Source organism: Staurois parvus, unplaced genomic scaffold (assembly GCF_062004578.1).
Source record: "Staurois parvus isolate SC_StPar_1 unplaced genomic scaffold, SC_StPar_1.0 ptg000898l, whole genome shotgun sequence".
Taxonomy (NCBI): Eukaryota; Metazoa; Chordata; class Amphibia; order Anura; family Ranidae; genus Staurois; species Staurois parvus.
The window spans coordinates 154,148-174,281 of record NW_028318694.1 but is presented as its reverse complement, the minus strand read 5'-3'; the positions used below and the strand labels follow the sequence as shown (position 1 = coordinate 174,281).

The following is a 20,134-nucleotide window of genomic DNA, read 5'->3' as shown; positions in this document are numbered from 1 at the left end:
AGGGGGGGAATATGAGTCGGAATTGGGAACGGGTACCTATCAAAAACAGGTACCCATTCCCTTCTCCCCCCCAAAAGGTGCCAAATGTGGCAGCGGAGGGGGGGAGGTGGCAGAAAAGCAGAACTTCCACTTTTGGGTGGAGCTCTGCTTTAAAGGACCCTGCATTCACTATACCTGGTCTCCCACAGTACACACAACATGGAAATGCAATTATCTTAGTAAATATAAACTGCTGAATACCTTTTCTCATCAGCAGTTAGAGCCGCCTTGTGACTTCTATCAGTGTTCTGCAGAGCACTGGTTAAAGCTTGTAGGGCGAGTTTTCCCTAGGAGGATGCAGAACCCCTGACCTCTGTCTGGACAGTGCTGATTGGCCCTGTGCTGATCATATGCAACATCCAAGAGAATAAAAAAAAAAACCTCTCTAGCAATACACACCAAACTGAGCATGCACAGAGTGTCTCCACACCATATGTCTTAGCAGGAAATAAGAGGGGAGCACTGGAAGAAGGGGAGGATTAAAGAAATCAGGATCAAACAGTGTTTGATGTACACACTGCAGAGGATTAACCCCTTAGGTTTCACAGTGAGTATAACAAGCATGCGTTACTGCATATACAGACTGATTTGACTGTTGTGGGTTTAGAAATACTTTAAGGTGCCCATTGCCAAAATGTAGTAAGGTGAATGGGCACTAAAAGAGAACTTGTCCCTTACAATCGCAGGATTCAAAACTTATACGTATATTTCGCCCCCCCCTTTTTTTTTGTTCTTTTCTTCTTTATCCCTCTTTCTCTCTTTCTTTCTTTTTTTTCCCTCGCCTTTATCCTGCTTTAATTTGTGAGGAGGTTTCTCCTCTGAAGTATCGCACCATATGTAGGCACTTGGAAACTGACTAACGCTACCCATGTGTTATTCTGTCAGAATGGTTGTTTTTGTGCTTACCCAGGCTTTACGGCCCCTCTCTCTGGTTACTGTTATCACAATCTATGCAGAGCGGTATGGAGGCTGCAGGTATTGTGTAACACTAGCCAAGCCTTTTGTATGTTTTTTATATTTGATACTTATATATGGCTTGATGACTGTAGCATTTGTCATATTGAGATGCTTTTGATAACAAATTGACTGTTTGTATGCGAAAAGCTTTGCCTAAATAAATAAAAGAATAAAAAAAAAAAGATACATTTACATACATGTAGTTGTCCCTTTGTTACAGAGGTATAATTCTTATTGCCTCCATCAATTGCCTTGTTAGAATTCAAGTAACATATTTTCTTACAATTATAAAGATTTAGCCCAATGTTACTGTATATTTACTATTTTACTTGTCCTGCCAATCATTTTGAAGAAATTAAAATGACATATTTGGTGATGAAATAACATTTAGACTTTGTGATGATTTGTGGAATGTATACTCTCTCCGCCATTCCTTCCTGCAGACATCAGGAAATGTATAGTACTACTAATTTATGCTAATTTTTCACCACATTACTTAAGAACCCTTACAGAATTCAGCCTTGCACATATCCATCATTTCAGTAAGCGTTTCCTTCTGTGTTGTCGCCTTGCATTGACACAACCTGTCAGTTCTGTAACTCTTGCCAAGGAATTTCATGTGTACCAAAGTTATGTTAGAAAATTGGGAGAAAAGAAAACCTAAGAAAGTCATTTGTTGCCAAGTGTGGCAAATTGGGATTTTTGTTTCATTTTCACAGAGAATAAAAAGTGAAATGTAGTTTGTCACTTTGGGCAACACGTTTATATTCAAATACTTATTATTAAGGTTTTAACAAATACAGTTACAAAGTAAAGTAACAAGAAGGAGTGATCAAGTTCACAGTTGTATAAATGAATGATAAATTGCTTGGCAATTCCAACATAATATGGGGGTAAAGTCTACAAAATTGTAGTTATGTTATGTGGCAATCATTGCCTTCTGGGAAACAAGTTTAATTTGTCACATCTATTTTCTTGTTTTTTTCCAATAGCATCCTAAGAAAAAAATATATAATTCAAAAGGAACAATGTTTATGATCACTTTCATAGTTTTGTGTGAATAACTGGTTTTACCCCCGGTTCACATATGTGTTCCTACGGGCCACGTTTTGCGTGGGCAGGAGAGCCCATTCATTCGAATGGACTCCCGTGCCCCGTGACATGCAGGGAAGAAGCCCCTTCACTTCTTTGGAAACCGCAGCCTGCACGGGAATCTCGATTCCCAGTACGGTTGCGATTTCCAGTGTGGGCGGCGTGCCATTAGAATTAATGGCACCCGCCCGCGGGTCCGCATTTCTCTGTGTGGGTGGTGCGGCTGCACGGATTTTTGTGTGGATCCGCAGCGGCACCACCCGCACATACAGTCAGGTCCATAAATATTGGGACATCAACACAATTCTAACATTTTTGGCTCTATACACCACCACAATGGATTTGAAATGAAACGAACAAGATGTGCTTTAACTGCAGACTGCCAGCTTTAATTTCAGGGTATTTACATCCAAATCAGGTGAACAGTGTAGGAATTACAACAGTTTGCATATGTGCCTCCCACTTGTTAAGGGACCAAAAGTAATGGGACAGAATAATAATCATAAATCAAACTTTCACTTTTTAATACTTGGTTGCAAATCCTTTGCAGTCAATTACAGCCTGAAGTCTGGAACGCATAGACATCACCAGACGCTGGGTTTCATCCCTGGTGATACTCTGCCAGGCCTCTACTGCAACTGTCTTCAGTTCCTGCTTGTTCTTGGGGCATTTTTCCTTCAGTTTTGTCTTCAGCAAGTGAAATGCATGCTCAAAAGTGAAATGCATGCTATTACAGCAAGCCCCTGCTCTGACATGCTGGAGAGCCAGACTGCTGCGCTCAAGACTTCAGATCTCTGGTTCAGAACTCCAGAGGTCTGGACCAATGCACTCTGTGAGAGTAGCAGGTTTGATCTCTAGTGCGCTACTACTATCACATACAAAACACACACTGTTTTAGGAATAATGTATTTCCTACAGTGAAAACTTCTCCTGGTGTAATATGCAATGTTATATACCATTTTCTTTGGGGTTTTTTTTAAATCAGGGATAATTTTCCATTTGTAGCATATTTATATCTCTTTGTTGCAATATACTGTTTTCTGACTTATTATACAAATAGAAATCTTTAATAAACAGAAAATTATACAAAACACACACATTCACACTCTTTACTTGTTAGCCTGATTCAGGTGCAAATGAGGGTCCTTTGTTCTTTACAGATATCACTGAATTTCGCTATACAGGTATTGCTAAGAAATAACGTAATTAAAACCCTGTGCATTTTATTATTTAAAAGCTGGAATATCAATGTCAACAATTTGTCAATTTGTACTTCCTCTGAGCTTTTCCTCTTCGTGTTGCTCAAAACTGATATTACTGCAGATCACTGTCTAGCCTGCCCTCCTGAATCATGGTTTCATTTGGATTGGGTTTTAAATTGTATGTTTAAATATTAAAAGTAATACCTCTGAACTTGTAATCTGAAAATTATAGATGATCCCTTTTAAATAATTTTATACACTATGGTTTTTTTTCTTCTTTTATTCAGCAAGAATTGGACATATATCATATGGCATAAACGAGAGACTAAACAGATGGTGATAAAGGTAACAATGCTACATTTTCCTAAGCATCTAAGAAATAATATACTGTAATCAGCAACCTTAATTACAGTAGCCTATTTGTTAACGACTGTGGCCAACAAACAGAACTCTAACAACTTCTGAGCAGTAATTGATGAATGTGTAACTAGTTACCTATTACATTTGAATGATATTTGTATATCTATGGGCCCCAATCAAAATGTAAAGTGTCATTAAATCCACATCATTAAAAACTATCAAAAAATGCTGTGTGATGTGCTGTTCATACTCACTATAAGATTCGTTTTCTGTATCCTGAAAAAATCCTGGTTGATCCTGCGGTTCTCTGTCTCCCCCTTCTGTCCATATCCCCACTGCAGTTGGGGATTTTTCAGAGTAGTGTTGGCTTCTACTGCATATTTTTTAGTGTGTTTTCTACCCTGAGCATTTCTTCCCTATCACATCTGAGCAGCCCAAGTGACTATACAGACACACATGTGGGCATATACACAGTGGTAAATGACAGCCCACTCCCTCCTTCTCCATGCTCACTAACCAGCTAAACACAATGGGGGGTAGGATATAACATCTTGATTGATGGAGGCTTCACCTCCCTGTTAATCTAAGACACATCCTGGAGGGGCGTGACCCAGCATGCGACTGGCAGAAATCTACCTATATCATGTTATTGCCAAAAAATAAAATAGATTTGATATCAAATATATATTTGTCAACTGTTAAAAAAAAACATAAATATTGTGTGTTTAGTATCACTTTAACTAAATCTCTATATCAATAAATTTCATGTCAAGCCAAAAACATTTTTTCTAGTCTGAGTTGCTTTCTGAGCATCCTGTTCACTTCCTGTCTGGTAGGACAGTTGGACAGAAAGTGACAGTAAATCCCTGAAACTGAGCACTGGACACCAGTAAAACTCCAACAAGGTATCTAACCTTTCTTTTTTGTTTGTTTTGTATTGAGTGACAAAGGGTTAAAATCCCTTTCAGGATTCTACTGCTACCAGGGCCTGTTAGAGAGATGTTTCCTGCTGACATTTGACTAGATAGGAAGTGAGGGTATTACTATAACAGCAACAAAGTCAGAGATAAAAATTTTTTTTAGTAGAGTAGTGGAAGGCTAGCACTCCGTCAAAATTTTATTTCTGTCTGTGTCCCTAATGCAGTTGTTCCCAAACAGAAAATGATGGTAAGCACTTCTGTATGAGGGCATTGTTGTCCTGCATTTGAAGCACACCTTAAACGGTTAGTTTACCTTTCCAAAAAACTGTCTCTGCAGGTAATGGGCACCTGTAGATAAAAACAAACTGTTCAACTTTCATTAAATTTGCATATTAGCTATACACACAGTGAGAATATTGGATGTATAATCATCTGTTTTGTTTTAATGCTAGTCTCCATATCGAAAACTAAGAGGATACTAAAGCTATGAAAATTCTTGAACAACAGAACAAAAATTCAGAAATGATGTAATGTATTGTATTTGTATTGTATTTTAGGACAAAAACTGAACTGATAAAATGAAAATCATACCATCTGGTATCATATGAGAAGAATTTTCTTGCTTGTCCCTTCAAATAATTTCAGATGAAAGTTGTGTACAAATGAGCGTAATATCGTATGATCACTTAGAAAGCGGTATTTTTCGTACGATATTCTGATTGTGCATACTAGGCTTTACTATAGGTGTTGGTCATTTACATACCTCCCTAAACCAGGAAGAAAAACTTACAGAGATGGCATCAGCCCATTCTGCTTTGTTGCTACAATGCTACTGCCCACCTCCACCATCACAAAAGCACATCTTGCACACATATGGTCCACTACCTCCTCCATTGCAACATCGCTGAGCTCAGAGCTACTGCAACAGGGGAGCACATGCAAGGGGGTTCAAACTTGAAATGTCTTAGCAACATCCTAGCAACAAGACAGGATGGGTTGAGGTTTTGGAGTTTATTGGACAGGATTTGAGAGGTATGTAAATGGTCTCACCTATAATAAAAGGGCCTAATTTAACTTTGGTCAAAGCTGCACAGTTTTTTCATCTACAAGCCCCATTTACCTGTATAGGCAATTTTTTGATGAAGGTGAACTAACCCTTTAAATACAGGTTAGTGGATTCCCATTTACTTTAATAGTTTAGTGTTGGTGACCCATCTGAGGTATCATTTGTCCTGCTGTGGGTAGTGCTGCATTTCTCTGAACACATCATTATCTATTGAGTTGCACTTGCATTGAAGGCCAAACCCCTCCTTTTGCTGTGATTTGTTTTTGAGAACTTGAGTTTGAGAACCTTTATGTTTGAATGCAAAAGCCAACATTTGACAGCAATGTCCAATGTACTAAAGTCCTAAATCTCTCTAACGGAGCCCTGGATAGCAGTAAACACCAGGAGGAAGTGAGCATTCTACCTAAATCTTTTCAAGTTTTTGGCTTGACTTTAATTGACTAATTTTTGGGGGATTTACAAAGCATTCACCAAACATAAAATTACAGACATATAAACAGCATCAAAGCCATCAAAAAATTTGTACTCAATAGGGTTGAATTGCCAGAAAAAGTAAAAATAGTTATAAAATTATAGTTTTGATTTTATCGAAATCTGTCTTTCAGAGATTTGATCTTGTGTCATGGGCTTTATAAGAAATTCTAAATATCAGCTGCATACGTGCTACATTTTTATTTTTAAAGTTCAAATAAAAAGTAGTATGTCATAAAAATATTAGTTGATCATATAATAAAATATTTTATCATAAAGGCTGTGTTTTTGTTCATTATTAACTTGCTGGGATAGTAAGAAAAATAATTTGCTTCATATGATCTTGTTAAAGAAATTTAATTATTTGGTCAATCACCTTTGCTTACTGGTAAGTAGATAAACAAGGTTAAACCATCCACTTGACAGTAATCAGGTTTGAGAAACACAACACGCTCTATCATTTCATGTGATCATAATCACATTAATACATAGGGCTTTTTTTGTTAAAATTATAAGCCTTTGATTAGTAAAGAATGGAATTTAATAGAGATCCTTCCCTAGGGTCTTGTAATAAAATGTAAGAAGACTCTTAACTAAGGAAAAAGTATGTCTTTGACCCTTTGTCCTTTGCATGTAGATGCAGAGATACAGTACTTGGAATTTAGAACTCTATAACAGGACTTTAGGGAATCATGGCATTTCAAAAGACAGTTGGTATTTTACTTTTTAAACATGACTTTTCTTGAGAACTAGTGTGATAACTGGTTATGTCTAGCATTGTGGCCTTCAACTCAATTACCCATTTCTTCAAGGATGTTGAATACCCTTTCTATGGCATATGGATTAGCTAAGCTTCCTCACTCTTTCATCTGGTTCAAATTTTCACATAATTTTTATGTAAAATATAAGAATGTGCATTTTAAGTTACTTTACGGGACTATGCATGGTTTGTGTTATTAAATTGTTGTAGAAATGCTAGCCACCTTACAATTATATTGCCAGTTTGCTTAAACTAGTAGCCTGTCACCAATACACCTACCCTAATTTATGATCAGCCTAAACTGGTTTGACCTAGCCATTAAATGATAAGTTCACCAGGTAAAAAAATGTGCATTTATTATTTTTTACAAGCAAGCAGATATACTGACAGGAAGAATGTGTGAACTACCACAGCGCTTCACAGCTCCGTGGTAGTTCATTGAGGACTAGAAGCTGACAGCCGCTAAGTCTGCCAGGACTTGTAGTCTCTCATTCAGAGATGACTGTGAATGAGTGATGCGGCCGTGTGGGCGGAGCCCAGCATGGCCACGGTTTTTTAAATTTGACAGGTAGCGAAGGGAGAGAAGATCCCCCGCTAGCTGTCAAAATGGGGAGCGGAGGCCAGTCTGATTGTAACATGTTACGAAAGGTGAACTTATCCTTTAACCATTCTATCAAGCAAAATTCCAGTATAAGAGACACGGCTGGGGAAATATCTGATAAGTAAAGTAGGGGGGAAAATAATAAGTGCCGTACTGTATCATTATATATATATATATATATACATATTGCATTTATGAATACTTACACAAAATAATCTGAATTGGCACTCTTTGGGGTTGATTTACTAAAGGAAGTACACTTGCATTCTGGAAGGGACTTTTGCCCAAACCTTAGTGAATGTGGTGAAATTCACTTTACAAAGAGTACCCAATTACATGCAAGGAAAATAAAAAAAAGGCTTAAACATGATTGGATGATGGAAGTCAGTGGAGCTTCACCTCATTCATTAAGCTCTGGGGAAAACTTTCTTTTTGCAAAGTGCAACTGCACTTGCAAAGTGAACAGTCTATTTGCTGTTAGTAAATCAACCCCTTTGTGTTTTTCTATTACTGAGTATCTGATATTCTCATATTATAGGTACTGCAGAAGAACAAAGGACTGCACTGACAAAGTTTAGTCATGCCTTCAAGTATATGTAAACTCATTCAAAAATTTCTTATATAGGGGAACTCATAAAGAGTGTTATAGACACCCCTTGGAATTCCTTTGGGCCTCTGCACCAGAATTGTCAGTGCTTGCACTTGAATTATGTACTTGTCAGAGACAAGTACATGAATATGTCAGTGTCAGGTACTAAGATTTGAGTGTCCATACTGGCCCCTCCTTCCTCAGTGTGCTCCCTCCCTCCCCGGCCACTGCACCCATTACACTGACAGGCTCATGGCTGAGGAGTTTTATACTAAGGGTAAGCAGAACCTGATCAGGAACTGAAGGATCAGTTCCCTATCAGATCCATCTGGCTATTGAGTAATAGTACATGGCCATGGACAGATCCTTAGTTGCTATTCAGTCCAATAGCAGCCTTCAATTTCAACCAGTGCCAAGTGTGGTCAAAGTAAGGTGGGCAGATGGGGAGCAAGTCTCTTGGTTCCCCATCAGGCTCAGCCCACCCATTGTCATATTTAGGTAATGACATCACCATTATCACCGGCCATTTTTTTACATTTCGTTTTCAGATGCCGAATCAACTGGATGACAGCTGAATGGGATCAGGGATAGAGACTTGTGAAGCTTCCCAGCAGAGACATGTTCCCATCTAAGTACTGACATACTTCTGTTAACTAGCTCAGAGATTGTCTTAATTATCACCAGTTTACTAATCTGTGAACTGTCAGAAATGCTTTAAAAATCTGTAGTTTCCATAGCAACAAGTTCTTAAAGTGGCAGTAGTTAGAAGTACCTAAATTTTTGCTCGTGTTAGTAATGTTACAAAAACTGGTGCAACTGCTTGCCAGAATAAAGCACAAGTAGGAAATTACTTTCTGAAAAGTGTTGTACATGCTTTATTAAATTCCCCTAATAATCTTTAATCTGTAAATGTAATCAAAAGTAGTTTTCAATGCCACTTTCATTAAAATAATACCTTGTAACCTCGCCATGATCAGACATTTCCTGCTATGGGTCAGCAACATTTGGGGAGATTTACTAAAACTGGAGCACTATGTTGGTGTTATATCTTTCACTTGGATGTTATAAATTGCACTGAGTAAATAGAGCTGGATAAAACAAAAACTGTGTCTGTCTTCATTTCAGGCTGCAAAGCAACAAAATGTGATTATTTTAAAAGGGGGTGATTCTTTTCAATACCCTCTGTATTTATAATAAAATTGATCATATGATAATAAAGCAAAAGTAACAATTAACATCATAATATAGGCTTGATAGTAAAACTAATATGCGCTAAACAGTAACTGTGTCATTAGTGGTCATAAGAAAAGTGGTACAACGGTGACTGAAAACAAACAAATGGTAAACTAATGGTCTGCATACACACACACAAATACTGTATATATAATATAGAAAGAGGGAGAGAGACAGAGAGAGAGTACTGTATGTATTTAGTTTAGGGGAGGAATATACTGTATCTAAAATGTGTCAATTTATGTTCTAATATAATTTATAATATAAAACAAATTCTGCAAAATAGTATAAAAACAATGGTATTATTACTCAAGTTAAACTATAGGTATTGATAAAATGATTATTTATAGAATTGTGGGAACTTTAGCAGAAGTATGCATGATGTTTAAATATATTCAATTCATTTACAGCACATCTAACAGGCAAATCATTGTGTAAGTCAAAGGGGTTGATTTACTAAAACTGGAGAGTACAAAATCTGGTGCAGCTCTGCATAGAAACCAATCAGCTTCCAGGTTTTTTTGTCAAAGCTTAACTGAACAAGCTGAAGTTAGAAGCTGATTGGCTACCATGCACAGCTGCACCAGATTTTACACTCTCCAGTTTTAGTAAATCAACCCAATTATAATGCATTATTAATAGCAGAATTATGCATTCATATAAGATGATGTATGGTGGATAGATTTTTATGCCAACAATTGGGTTCAATTGATACTGGACTGCAATTGTGGGGACAGAATGGACTGGGGAAAAAAGTGATGAATGTAATGGGAGAAAAATCTGAATTAAAAAATGGCGAGTAGAGAGAAGGTTATTTAAAAGAAAGATACTACTCAGTATGAGAACGAATAGCAGATTTACATAAGAAAACAAGAATGGATGGTTGCTTGAACAGAAAATAATGTAATATTAGTGATGGTAAGACCAGATAGTAGCAGTATAATAAAGTGAATCTCATGTAGAAATAGAAACAGAGTTGCCAGCAGGATGTAAAGTGTATCATGTAACAACAGAAACAGAGTAGCCAGCAGGATTGTGAGTGGTGAAAGCATTAAAGTCCACTTGCAGAGAGAACAGTGGTGTGAAATGGAAACATGCTTATGACATAACGGTCAGGCGCCAGCGTGACAGCACTCAACATGCCTGTAGAATGGAAATAAAAACAAAAATAGCGGAAAGAATGGGACCGTGTAGGGGCAGGACTGTGGCAGAAACTGAGCCATACCTAGAATAGAGGTGGGATAAAGACAAGATCTTGCAATAAGAAACTTTGTGATAGTAGAATAGAGATGAGGAGTGTGAGGGATGCTGTTAGTACAACATAGAGAAAAGAGTGAGGATATAATGGGGACAGGGAAATCTAAGGGAAAACTAATTTGGTGAAGTAGTAGTAATAACAGAAATGATAAAGGCATGATAAAAGCATAAATGCAATGATTGGGTGGATAGGTACTGTAAATGCATAATGTGTATATGTTATCTATGATGGGTCATATGCCAAGAGAGCTTGCATTGAAAATGATTACACTAGTAGAGTTGTGTTAGAGACAAACAGGCAGTAAAAATGTTATAGCCTCTGCGTTGTCAAGAGTAAATACCAACAGAAGATGTCTATAAACCAACAAAAGATGTTTAGGTTTGTTGGGAGCTATAATACTAATGAGTGTGTGTTTAAATCTAATAAAATGATAAACATATTACAGACTATGGAGTTGATTTACTAAAGGCATTAAATCGGCTGTTTGCTTTGCAAGAGAATTTTCCTTTAGTTTAGTGAATGCAATGAAGCTCTGCTGTCTTCTAGTATCCAATAATGTGAAAGCAATAATACTTTTCCTTTTCTTGTATGTGATTGGGTATTCTTTGCAAAGTTAATTTTTTTTACCACGCTCACAAACCTAACTGCAAATTCCCTTGCAAAGTGAACAGTCTATTTAATGTCTTTAAATCAACCCCTATATGTCGTACTGATTTTTTTTCTTTCAGCGAGTCTTTCTTCACTTGTATAATATAACTGTACTGGATAAATATAGTAATCATTTTAAAGAGGTGCAACCATTTCTAACAGAGGGAGAGAACCAGGTAAATCAAAGGTGTCTCTTTCAGACCATCGGGCATGAGGATGTTTAGTTGGAAAATACCAAAAAGGCTATCTTTTTTCTTACAACGGTTTTTCTGGTATAATAGGGGTACTTGTTCACTAGTTATTGTTATTAGTCATTAGAAGTCTTTCTAGTAAACAATGGGGAAGTGACAGAATATACTTTGGTCTTTATAGCTAGAGATGAGCGAATTATTCAAAAATTCGATTCGGCTGATTCGCCGAATTTGCGGGAGAAATTAGATTCGATGCGAATTTATTCGCCGCGAATTTAACTTATTAAAAGGGTTTCTAGGCTTCAGAGAGCCTTTATATTAGTGCAGAACACTGTACCTTTAATTTAAATGCCCTTGGAGTCTGCTGGGGAAGATAAATAATACTGTCAGTCAGTATGACATGCAGATGAGTGCCGTCGATCTTAGAATCACCGCACACTTCACTCATTTGGGCAGTCACGGGGCACGACGAAGAAGAAGAAGAAGAAGAAGAAGAATGAAAAGAAGAATGAAAAGAAGAAGAATGAAAAGAAGAAGAAGAAGAATGAAAAGAAGAAGAATGAAAAGAAGAATGAGAAGAAGAATGAAAAGAAGAATGAAAAGAAGAATGAGAAGAATGAAAAGAAGAAGAAGAAGAATGAAAAGAAGAATGAGAAGAAGAATGAAAAGAAGAATGAAAAGAAGAAGAATGAAAAGAAGAAGAAGAAGAATGAAAAGGAGAATGAAAAGAAGAAGAAGAAGAATGAAAAGAAGAAGAAGAAGAATGAAAAGAAGAAGAATGAAAAGAAGAAGAAGAATGAAAAGAAGAAGAAGAAGAATGAAAAGAAGAATGAGAAGAAGAATGAAAAGAAGAATTAAAAGAAGAATGAGAAGAATGAAAAGAAAAATAAAAAGAAGAAGAAGAAGAATGAAAAGAAGAAGAAGAAGAATGAAAAGAAGAATGAAAAGAAGAAGAAGAAGAAGAATGAAAAGAAGAAGAAGAAGAATGAAAAGAAGAAGAAGAAGAATGAAAAGAAGAATGAAAAGAAGAAGAAGAAGAATGAAAAGAAGAAGAAGAATGAAAAGAAGAATGAAAAGAAGAAGAAGAAGAATGAAAAGAAGAAGAATGAAAAGAAGAATGAAAAGAAGAAGAAGAAGAATGAAAAGAAGAAGAAGAATGAAAAGAAGAAGAAGAAGAATGAAAAGAAGAATGAAAAGAAGAAGAAGAAGAATGAAAAGAAGAAGAAGAAGAATGAAAAGAAGAATGAAAAGAAGAAGAAGAAGAAGAATGAAAAGAAGAAGAAGAATGAAAAGAAGAAGAATTCCAGTACAGCAAAAAGTGTATCTGCAGAGAGCTCCGCTATTTCTGACAGTTCTCTGACAGTTCTGACAGTTCATTTACAGCGGTTGAAACATTGTATCTATTTATTTCCGAATAAAAACATCTGTATCCTAAATGGAAACAAATAGATACAATGTTTCAACCGCTGTAAATGAACTGTCAGAACTGTCAGAGAACTGTCAGAAATAGCGGAGCTCTCTGCAGTGACACTTTTGCTGGCTGATCGGGGAAAATTCGATTCGTGCATCCGAAGTTTGCTAAAATTTGGATTCGATGCGAATCGAATTTTTCCTAATATTCTAAACGAATTCCACTTCGCCAAGTTCGATTCGCTCATCTCTATTTATAGCCTATGTTGATGTTGTGTCAAGAGGAACTTTATCACTGCAATTTTGGCTATTCTGTAAATATTTAATTTGCACTTTTTTACCTTTCCATAAATAAACCCTAATTTGAAAAGTGTTAAAACCGTCCCCAAGGTTTTTAATGCAAACTAAAGAATCCCTGTCTTTTGAAGAGTGCTACTATATATGATATATCTCTGAATATACCTGTCTGTTGTGACAGTGTGTGTACAGACAATTGTTTTTCATATTTGTTCTTGTTAAGATTGCGAGTTTCCGCCTCCTCAGTCAAAAGGTGGTGGTGGTGGTGGTAGCTTAAAGAGTTAATTGCTTAATTAACTTCACCCAGTGACAATCACTCTCAGGCTGCTGGCACCTAGGTTGTGGTTCTGAGAGCTGAAAAATCTTTGTGCAGAATGTAGCTGAGATGGCAATTTTTATGTAAGCGACAGGGTGAGATCGGCCGGTCCTTTGCTACGAGTTGGTGAGAAAGGCACCGTGTTCGTCACAATATTATTTTACAATATTTATTTTATACCTTACATTATAAAATAAACTTACATATCCTCTACATTTTTTACATTTCTTTACATATTTTAGATATTACAGAAATAACCCCAACCTTAATTGAAATGCCTGCAATATGTGTATGCATACATTAGCATATTAGTTTACTATTTTTGTTTTCAACCACTCTTGTACCACTTTTTATACTGCTAATGTCCTTTACCATTACACACGGAGACACAATTATTATGTAATATGTCTTTAGCACTTATTCTTTTTTTAATATCAAGCTTTTCTTATTATTTTTATTGCTACTATTGTTGTTATCAATATTATTAGGAATGTGTTTACTCTTTATATATATTCTTATAGATCATTGTTTTAGATATACAATTTTTTAAATATATACTTCTTTGTACTATTTAATCTCTCAGTCCTGATAAAGGGGGAGTTTTGAGCCCCCCAAAACATGTTTTTAATTTAGCATTGTGTTAAAATATAACCTTTACTGAACTGTTGTGGTGCACTAATCCTTCCAATACTCTACAGTTTTTGCTAGAAAACTATAAATGTCAAATCGTATCCATTTACAGTAAATATACTCTCAGTGAAAGGATAATTTTGCAAATCCTTACATCTGAAAGTGTTTCATGTAACATTACAGATTTGCAAACATGTTGGCAGATTTGTGCGAGAATGTTACATATTTCTGTAGAAATGTCTGTTTTGAGCTGTTCATTGTCACTCATATATTTGCATATTATCAAGATCACATCAGCCAAAAAAAAAAAATCAGCCCATGAATGGCCAGCATAAAAGTTTCCTATGTGTTACCTGTGTAATATATTGCACAGTGACACTTCAAAACCTAGTACAAGTCACCAGCTATTTTTAACACAAGTGGCAGACTTTATGCTGCATTTTAATATGTGCATATGCTAGTCATGCTCTGAGCCCTGCATCCATCATGTATTATAAATAGACGAAGCAGGTGCAATCTTAATGTTTGAGTGTAAAAGTTCAAGTTTTACAACTTCTGCTCTTTATATACAAAGCATGGAGTAGGGTCTTCTGGTTCATAATGCTTTGAGAATCTCAGGATTAAATGTATCACTCTGCAGTAAATCTAAAATGTATTTTCTTTTTCATTTATTAGACACCGAAAAGTCAAAGTGACCCTAGCATTGAGATACAATATAATTTACATTACTTTACCACTGATCCTAGGGGTGCTTTCTTACAGGGATTTTTAACTTAACCAAGTAAACCCATGCTCACAAATATCCTAGTCATTGGGCTTTAGATGTTAAGAGTAAAACATGTGAAACATGAATAATTTGCATTTAAACCCAATTAAAGTCTTGTTTTTTATACATATTACACAATTGGGCTGCATAACAATCATAGAATATGACATACAGTATACACTGTATTGTTTTTCATTAAGTGTGATTAGAACTACAAGAATCTGACGTGTGCCTGCAGCATGTTGGAGAACCAAATTTCTGCTCTCACTCAGAGCTTAGTGGCCCAGGTCTCCATCAGTCCAGTAAACCCCCTGTACAATGCATTAATCAACAACACAGCTCAGAAAGACTTAATTTAGGCTTTAAACTGACTCATGGAACACAACATGTGCTAAATGGCTCTTGCTTTTATCCTGGCATTTATCTTGTGTGCATGGCTGCCTTGCTTGGTCAATTTCTATGACTTATTTCTAGAATGGCCCTAAGTTCAAGCCAACAAGAATAAAGAACATTGTTCCCTGGTACTCAGTGCCACCTGCTTTAGATGTAAGAGAGGGAGAAGGTGTGTGTCTTCTTGCAAAATCTGTGATTCTCAAAGTTTAGATAAAGTTCAGCAAGGGTTGCTTTTTTCCAGTAGTTTGTAAACCAGTAGCAGATCAATGGAGTATAGGAATGGTGGAATATTGGTGTTCTTCAGTACATTAAAATATTTTATACTTTTTAAAAGTACTTTTTTTTATTTTACGCCGACAGAATAAAACAAATTTAGAATCCCTTCCTTCTGGACAAGTTGTTGCTTTATATTTGTGTGAAGTTCTTGCACACTGTTTCCAATAACTATTTTAGAAACATGGGAATGCAAATCATGCATTAAGAGGCCTCTTTGAGCGTGTCCCTAACCCATTGGTTCCTCTTGAGGGGCACTGGCCTCCAAGGATCCTTTTCCCCTCAAGGTGGCCTTCTTTCAGGTTGCACATTGCAAAGCAAAATCTCCTGTAAGCCAAAGTTACTGTCTGACCAAGTTCATACTAGGGAATTAAGGATGAGTAAGAACAAACTGTGGGGTTTATTTACTAAACATGGACAGTGCAAAATGAGGCTTACTTCTGCATAGAAACCAATCAGCTTCTAAAGTGAGCCTGATTTTGCACTCTCCAGCTTTAGTAAATAAACCCCTGTACCTCCCCATGCTTCCCACAGGATGTAGTATTTCTTATAGTTCACATATTCAATACCCTAAAGCTGGAGATACAGGTGGCAATTTAATAAAGCAATCAAACTTTTCATTTAAAAAAGCAATCAAATACATAAAAAGGTGGTTTCTATTAACTGCAAGGTGATTGGTTAAAAAAACTATAGCTTTTAAGAATATTTCTGTATTTTCTTTCCACCTTTGGTTGAATTTTCCAATTTCCTGCATTGAAGCCGTGAATTTATTCTCAAGTTTCTGGTGATTACTTGCTATGGCGTGTACAATTCCATTAAATTTAATGTAGTTGAAATTGATTAAAAGTTACCGCTTGTATGGACAACTTTATACTAAAGGGACTGCATATATTGTAATTCAGAATTGTAGCGACAAATGAAAGCTTCTAATATTCACATTGTGTAACTTATTATTCAAAATACTTATGCTGAAGTTTAATAATAACTAATTTTGTTATAATAATGGTCACTTTTCCAAGAGTCTAAAAGAGTAATTAAAGTAAACATAAATCTCCTCAATTGTGCACAGGCAGGTAAAATAAACTGGCTGGGGTTTTAACCCTCCCCTACTTCCATATCTAAAAATCTATCTACTGTATACACTTTAACTTTTCAATTGTAATTGTGTACTTCACACAAAAGCTATACATCCAATATTTTAATATACAATAAATAATATTCGTAGTGAATTCATGAAAACTGACTAATAAACTTTTAAACAATTCTAAAGTCAATCACATTGATTTAAACAATTTCTCATTAAAAGACAGGGAGAGGTGATTATAAAGATGCTAATTGAGTTAATTATTACTTTATATAATCCAAAACAGATTTCCAGAACCCTAGAGCAAATGAGAAAAAAACACATTCCATGTCTGCAATAAGAACAAAGGGAATATTTTATTAAGGCAGCCTGTCCTTGAGAATTAGAGCCTGGTGCTTGTGTGGTATGCTTTCAGTTCAGTTTGGGATTTTGTCCCCACGCATACAGCCAGATTGTGTGAGCATAGTACTAAATAAACAGAATGAAGGCCTCAAAAAAGTATTTTAAGATTTCAGATAGTGTCATGGCATATTTTCACAGTAAAGCTGGCTTTGCCCATGGCCTTGATGTCACAAAAGATAGTATAAATAGATAAAAATGTCTTTACACCTCATTCATCATGGACTGGCCATGACAGCTTGTTAAAGATGCATATGGCTATTTGTTTTACAAGTACTTATATATATAAAGAGAAAGAGAGAGAGAGAAAAAGATAGGGAGGGAGAAAAAGAATGAGTGAAGGAGAGAGGTGAAAGGAAAATTCAAGGCAGTTGATTTTCTATCTATTTCTGTATACAATATATATGAATCTGTGAAGGTGTACACATTTGCATTATTAATGCAATACTTCTGCAGGGTTTTCCAAAAATAAAAAGAGGCTCATAGTATTGTATGTGTTAAAACCTGAGCTGCTAAACCACAAATACCTCAAAGCTGCCTCCACCTGTTGAGGACCAAGGGACATATTTGTCCCATGTTTTTAATTGCGTGTATCATCTGATTAAGAACTTAAAACTCTTTTTTTTTTTTGGTTTGAGTCAAAATATTAGTTCTTATCAACAAACAACAAATGGATCTAGCTTTTTGCCAATTATTTCATGAAATGGATTAGTTACAGCAACTGAAGTGTACGAACTTTAAAAACAAAAAAATTGATTCTTTTGGCGGTCCAAAATCTTACGGTCCTCAAAGGGTTAACACTCTCATATATGTCTTTAACCTCCTTGGCGGTTTTCCCGAGTGTAGCTCGGGGTAGAATTTCTATACCAAGAACGGTAACCCCGAGCTACACTCGGGCTTACCATGCAGCGTTCTCTGGGGGTCCCTGCAGCACTTACCTTGTCCTTCGCTCCCACGATGTGTCCCCTGCAGCGTCCCCGTCCATCTCCTCCGGCGGATGTCGGCATCTGGCTTCCGTGTTCCGGTCCCTGTGACGTCGGAACGTTCGGGCGGCGGAACCGGCGGGAAATTTGAAATTTTTAAAAAATGACATTTTTGCTGTCATTGCTTTTTCACTGCATTTCACATACATTTTGTCCCCACTACTTTGTCCTGTGCCCTGCCTGCATTTTGACTGTTCTTTCTGCCTGGAAACTTAGAAAAGTCCATGGCGGCCAAAAAGCATCCCTTTACGTCAAAAGCGGTTTTAGAACAGCGATAGTAAATCAGAACCACTTGCTGAATTGAGTGATAATGATTTGTGGGGAAATTCGTCATCAGACACTGAAAACGATTTTGCGATTTTGCTCAGCGATGTGCGAATTTGCCTCTGTATTTCAAATTTCAGTGTTTTTGGTTTGATTATATTATTGAATTAAATTTATTATTATTATATTATTATTTTTTATGATTATTTATTAAATTATAATTTATGATTTCGTGTTTCAAGTTTTATCATATCCGGAATGTTTAATAGACTCTTTTTCGGATAGATTTCAGTGAGTTATTCCTAAAAATTACAGCCTACAATAAAAAACTACATATTTCCATGCAAAAAAATGGTAACGCTTTCAGCACAAAATTCCTGACATAATCATACCGCCAGGGAGGTTAATAGCAAAATAAAACCAATATGATTTTTCCCCCTGATGAAGTCAAGTGACCCTGTGATGAAACGCGTATTGGTGAGGATGATGTCATCACACACAGAGTGCCGAGATACAGCTTCCTATGTAACTATACCTCTTTGTTTGGTAAAGAGGAGCTGTACTGTTTTTCATGCCTGTATTCATTTGTGCTTTGAGGCACCTGTAAAATGTGATTGTTATCTTTGTGGGGTGTATGAATTATTATGTTTTCAAGGTAAAACACTATGTGGTGTTTTTTTTTTTTGCAAGAGGCTCAGTGGGGATTTAAAGAGACAAAGACAGATATACTGAAGGTGAAGGATAAAGGAGAAATAAAAGTGGAAACCTGGTTGTTTATGAAGCTATTATTCAGTGCGAGGTGGTATCCAGTTTTTATGGAGATCACTGAGGATGAGTGCATAAGGCTCCCATTTAAAGTGGACAAAATCCTTACATGAACTGACCTATACAAGGGTTGCACAAAAAATATGGAAACACTACATGGGTTGAAGGTGTGAAAGTGACATCGTGTTTCGTGTTGAAAGTAGAAGTGCTGCAACATTCTTTTGCTTCCACTGTGACCTAGCTAACAGGTGGGAAGCCTCACTTACGTCATTCACTATATGCCTTGCTAGTAATATAGAGTAATGTCAGAGCTTACTGAGCTTAAAAGAGGGCAAATTATTGGTGCCTGCGTAGCTGGTGCCTCTGTGACTAAAGTTGTAAATTTTTTGGCGTATCGCAAGGTACAGTATCAAAGGTTATAACGGCATATACAGTTTCCAGGAAAATCTCTGATAAGCATCGTCTGATAAGCATAAGTATGGTTGACATGGTCCAACTGACCGAAAGAGACAAAAGGACATGGCACAGGATTGTGATCTGGAGTAAGAAAACAACTGCTGCAAAAGTGATTTCAGGGCTCAATCTCTGTGTTTCAAAGCCTGTTTCAAAACGTGTGTGGAGGGAACTCAATAAGCAAAATATTCTTGGGTGAGCTGCAATTGCCAAACCACTAGTGACCAATATTAATGCTCAAAAGAGGAGAGAGTGGTGCAACACCCATAAATCATGGACTACCAATCAATGGAAGCCTGTAATATGGTCCGATGAATCGAGCTTCACTTTGTTCCCAACCACTGGACGTGTTTACGTGTGGCATATACTGTTCCAAGCTTATAACTAGGACTATCTTGTGCCAAAGGAAAAGCATGGTAGCAGCGCAATCATGGTTTGGGCAGCCATATCTTGGTAATCTGAAGACCCCATCATCACCTTGAAAGGTAGTGTCACTGCCAGTGACTATGTACAAATTTTGGCCGACCATGTGCACCCAATGGTGCAGACATTGTTTCTCGAAGACAGCGCCATTTACCAAGATGATAATTCTCTGATTCACATAGCTGGTGTTGTTAAATTGTGCTTTGATGAGCATGCAGACAAAATCTTGCACCTTCCCTGGGCACCACAGTTGCTGGACCTCAATATCATAGTGCCACTATGGTCAATTTT

The 20,134-nt window shown here is 36.6% G+C and overlaps 1 long non-coding RNA gene across 1 annotated transcript in view; it reads left to right on the top strand.

Moving 5' to 3' along the window:
* The window catches only part of LOC149442233 (uncharacterized), a 77,032-nt gene extending 67,888 nt beyond the window's left edge, over window positions 1–9,144 (top strand). Inside the window, exons 3-4 of the long non-coding RNA XR_016307205.1 lie at window positions 3,578–3,635; window positions 8,606–9,144. This is a non-coding gene — a long non-coding RNA (uncharacterized LOC149442233). The remainder of the gene's footprint in view (window positions 1–3,577; window positions 3,636–8,605) is intronic.
* The last annotated feature ends 10,990 nt before the right edge of the window (window positions 9,145–20,134 follow it).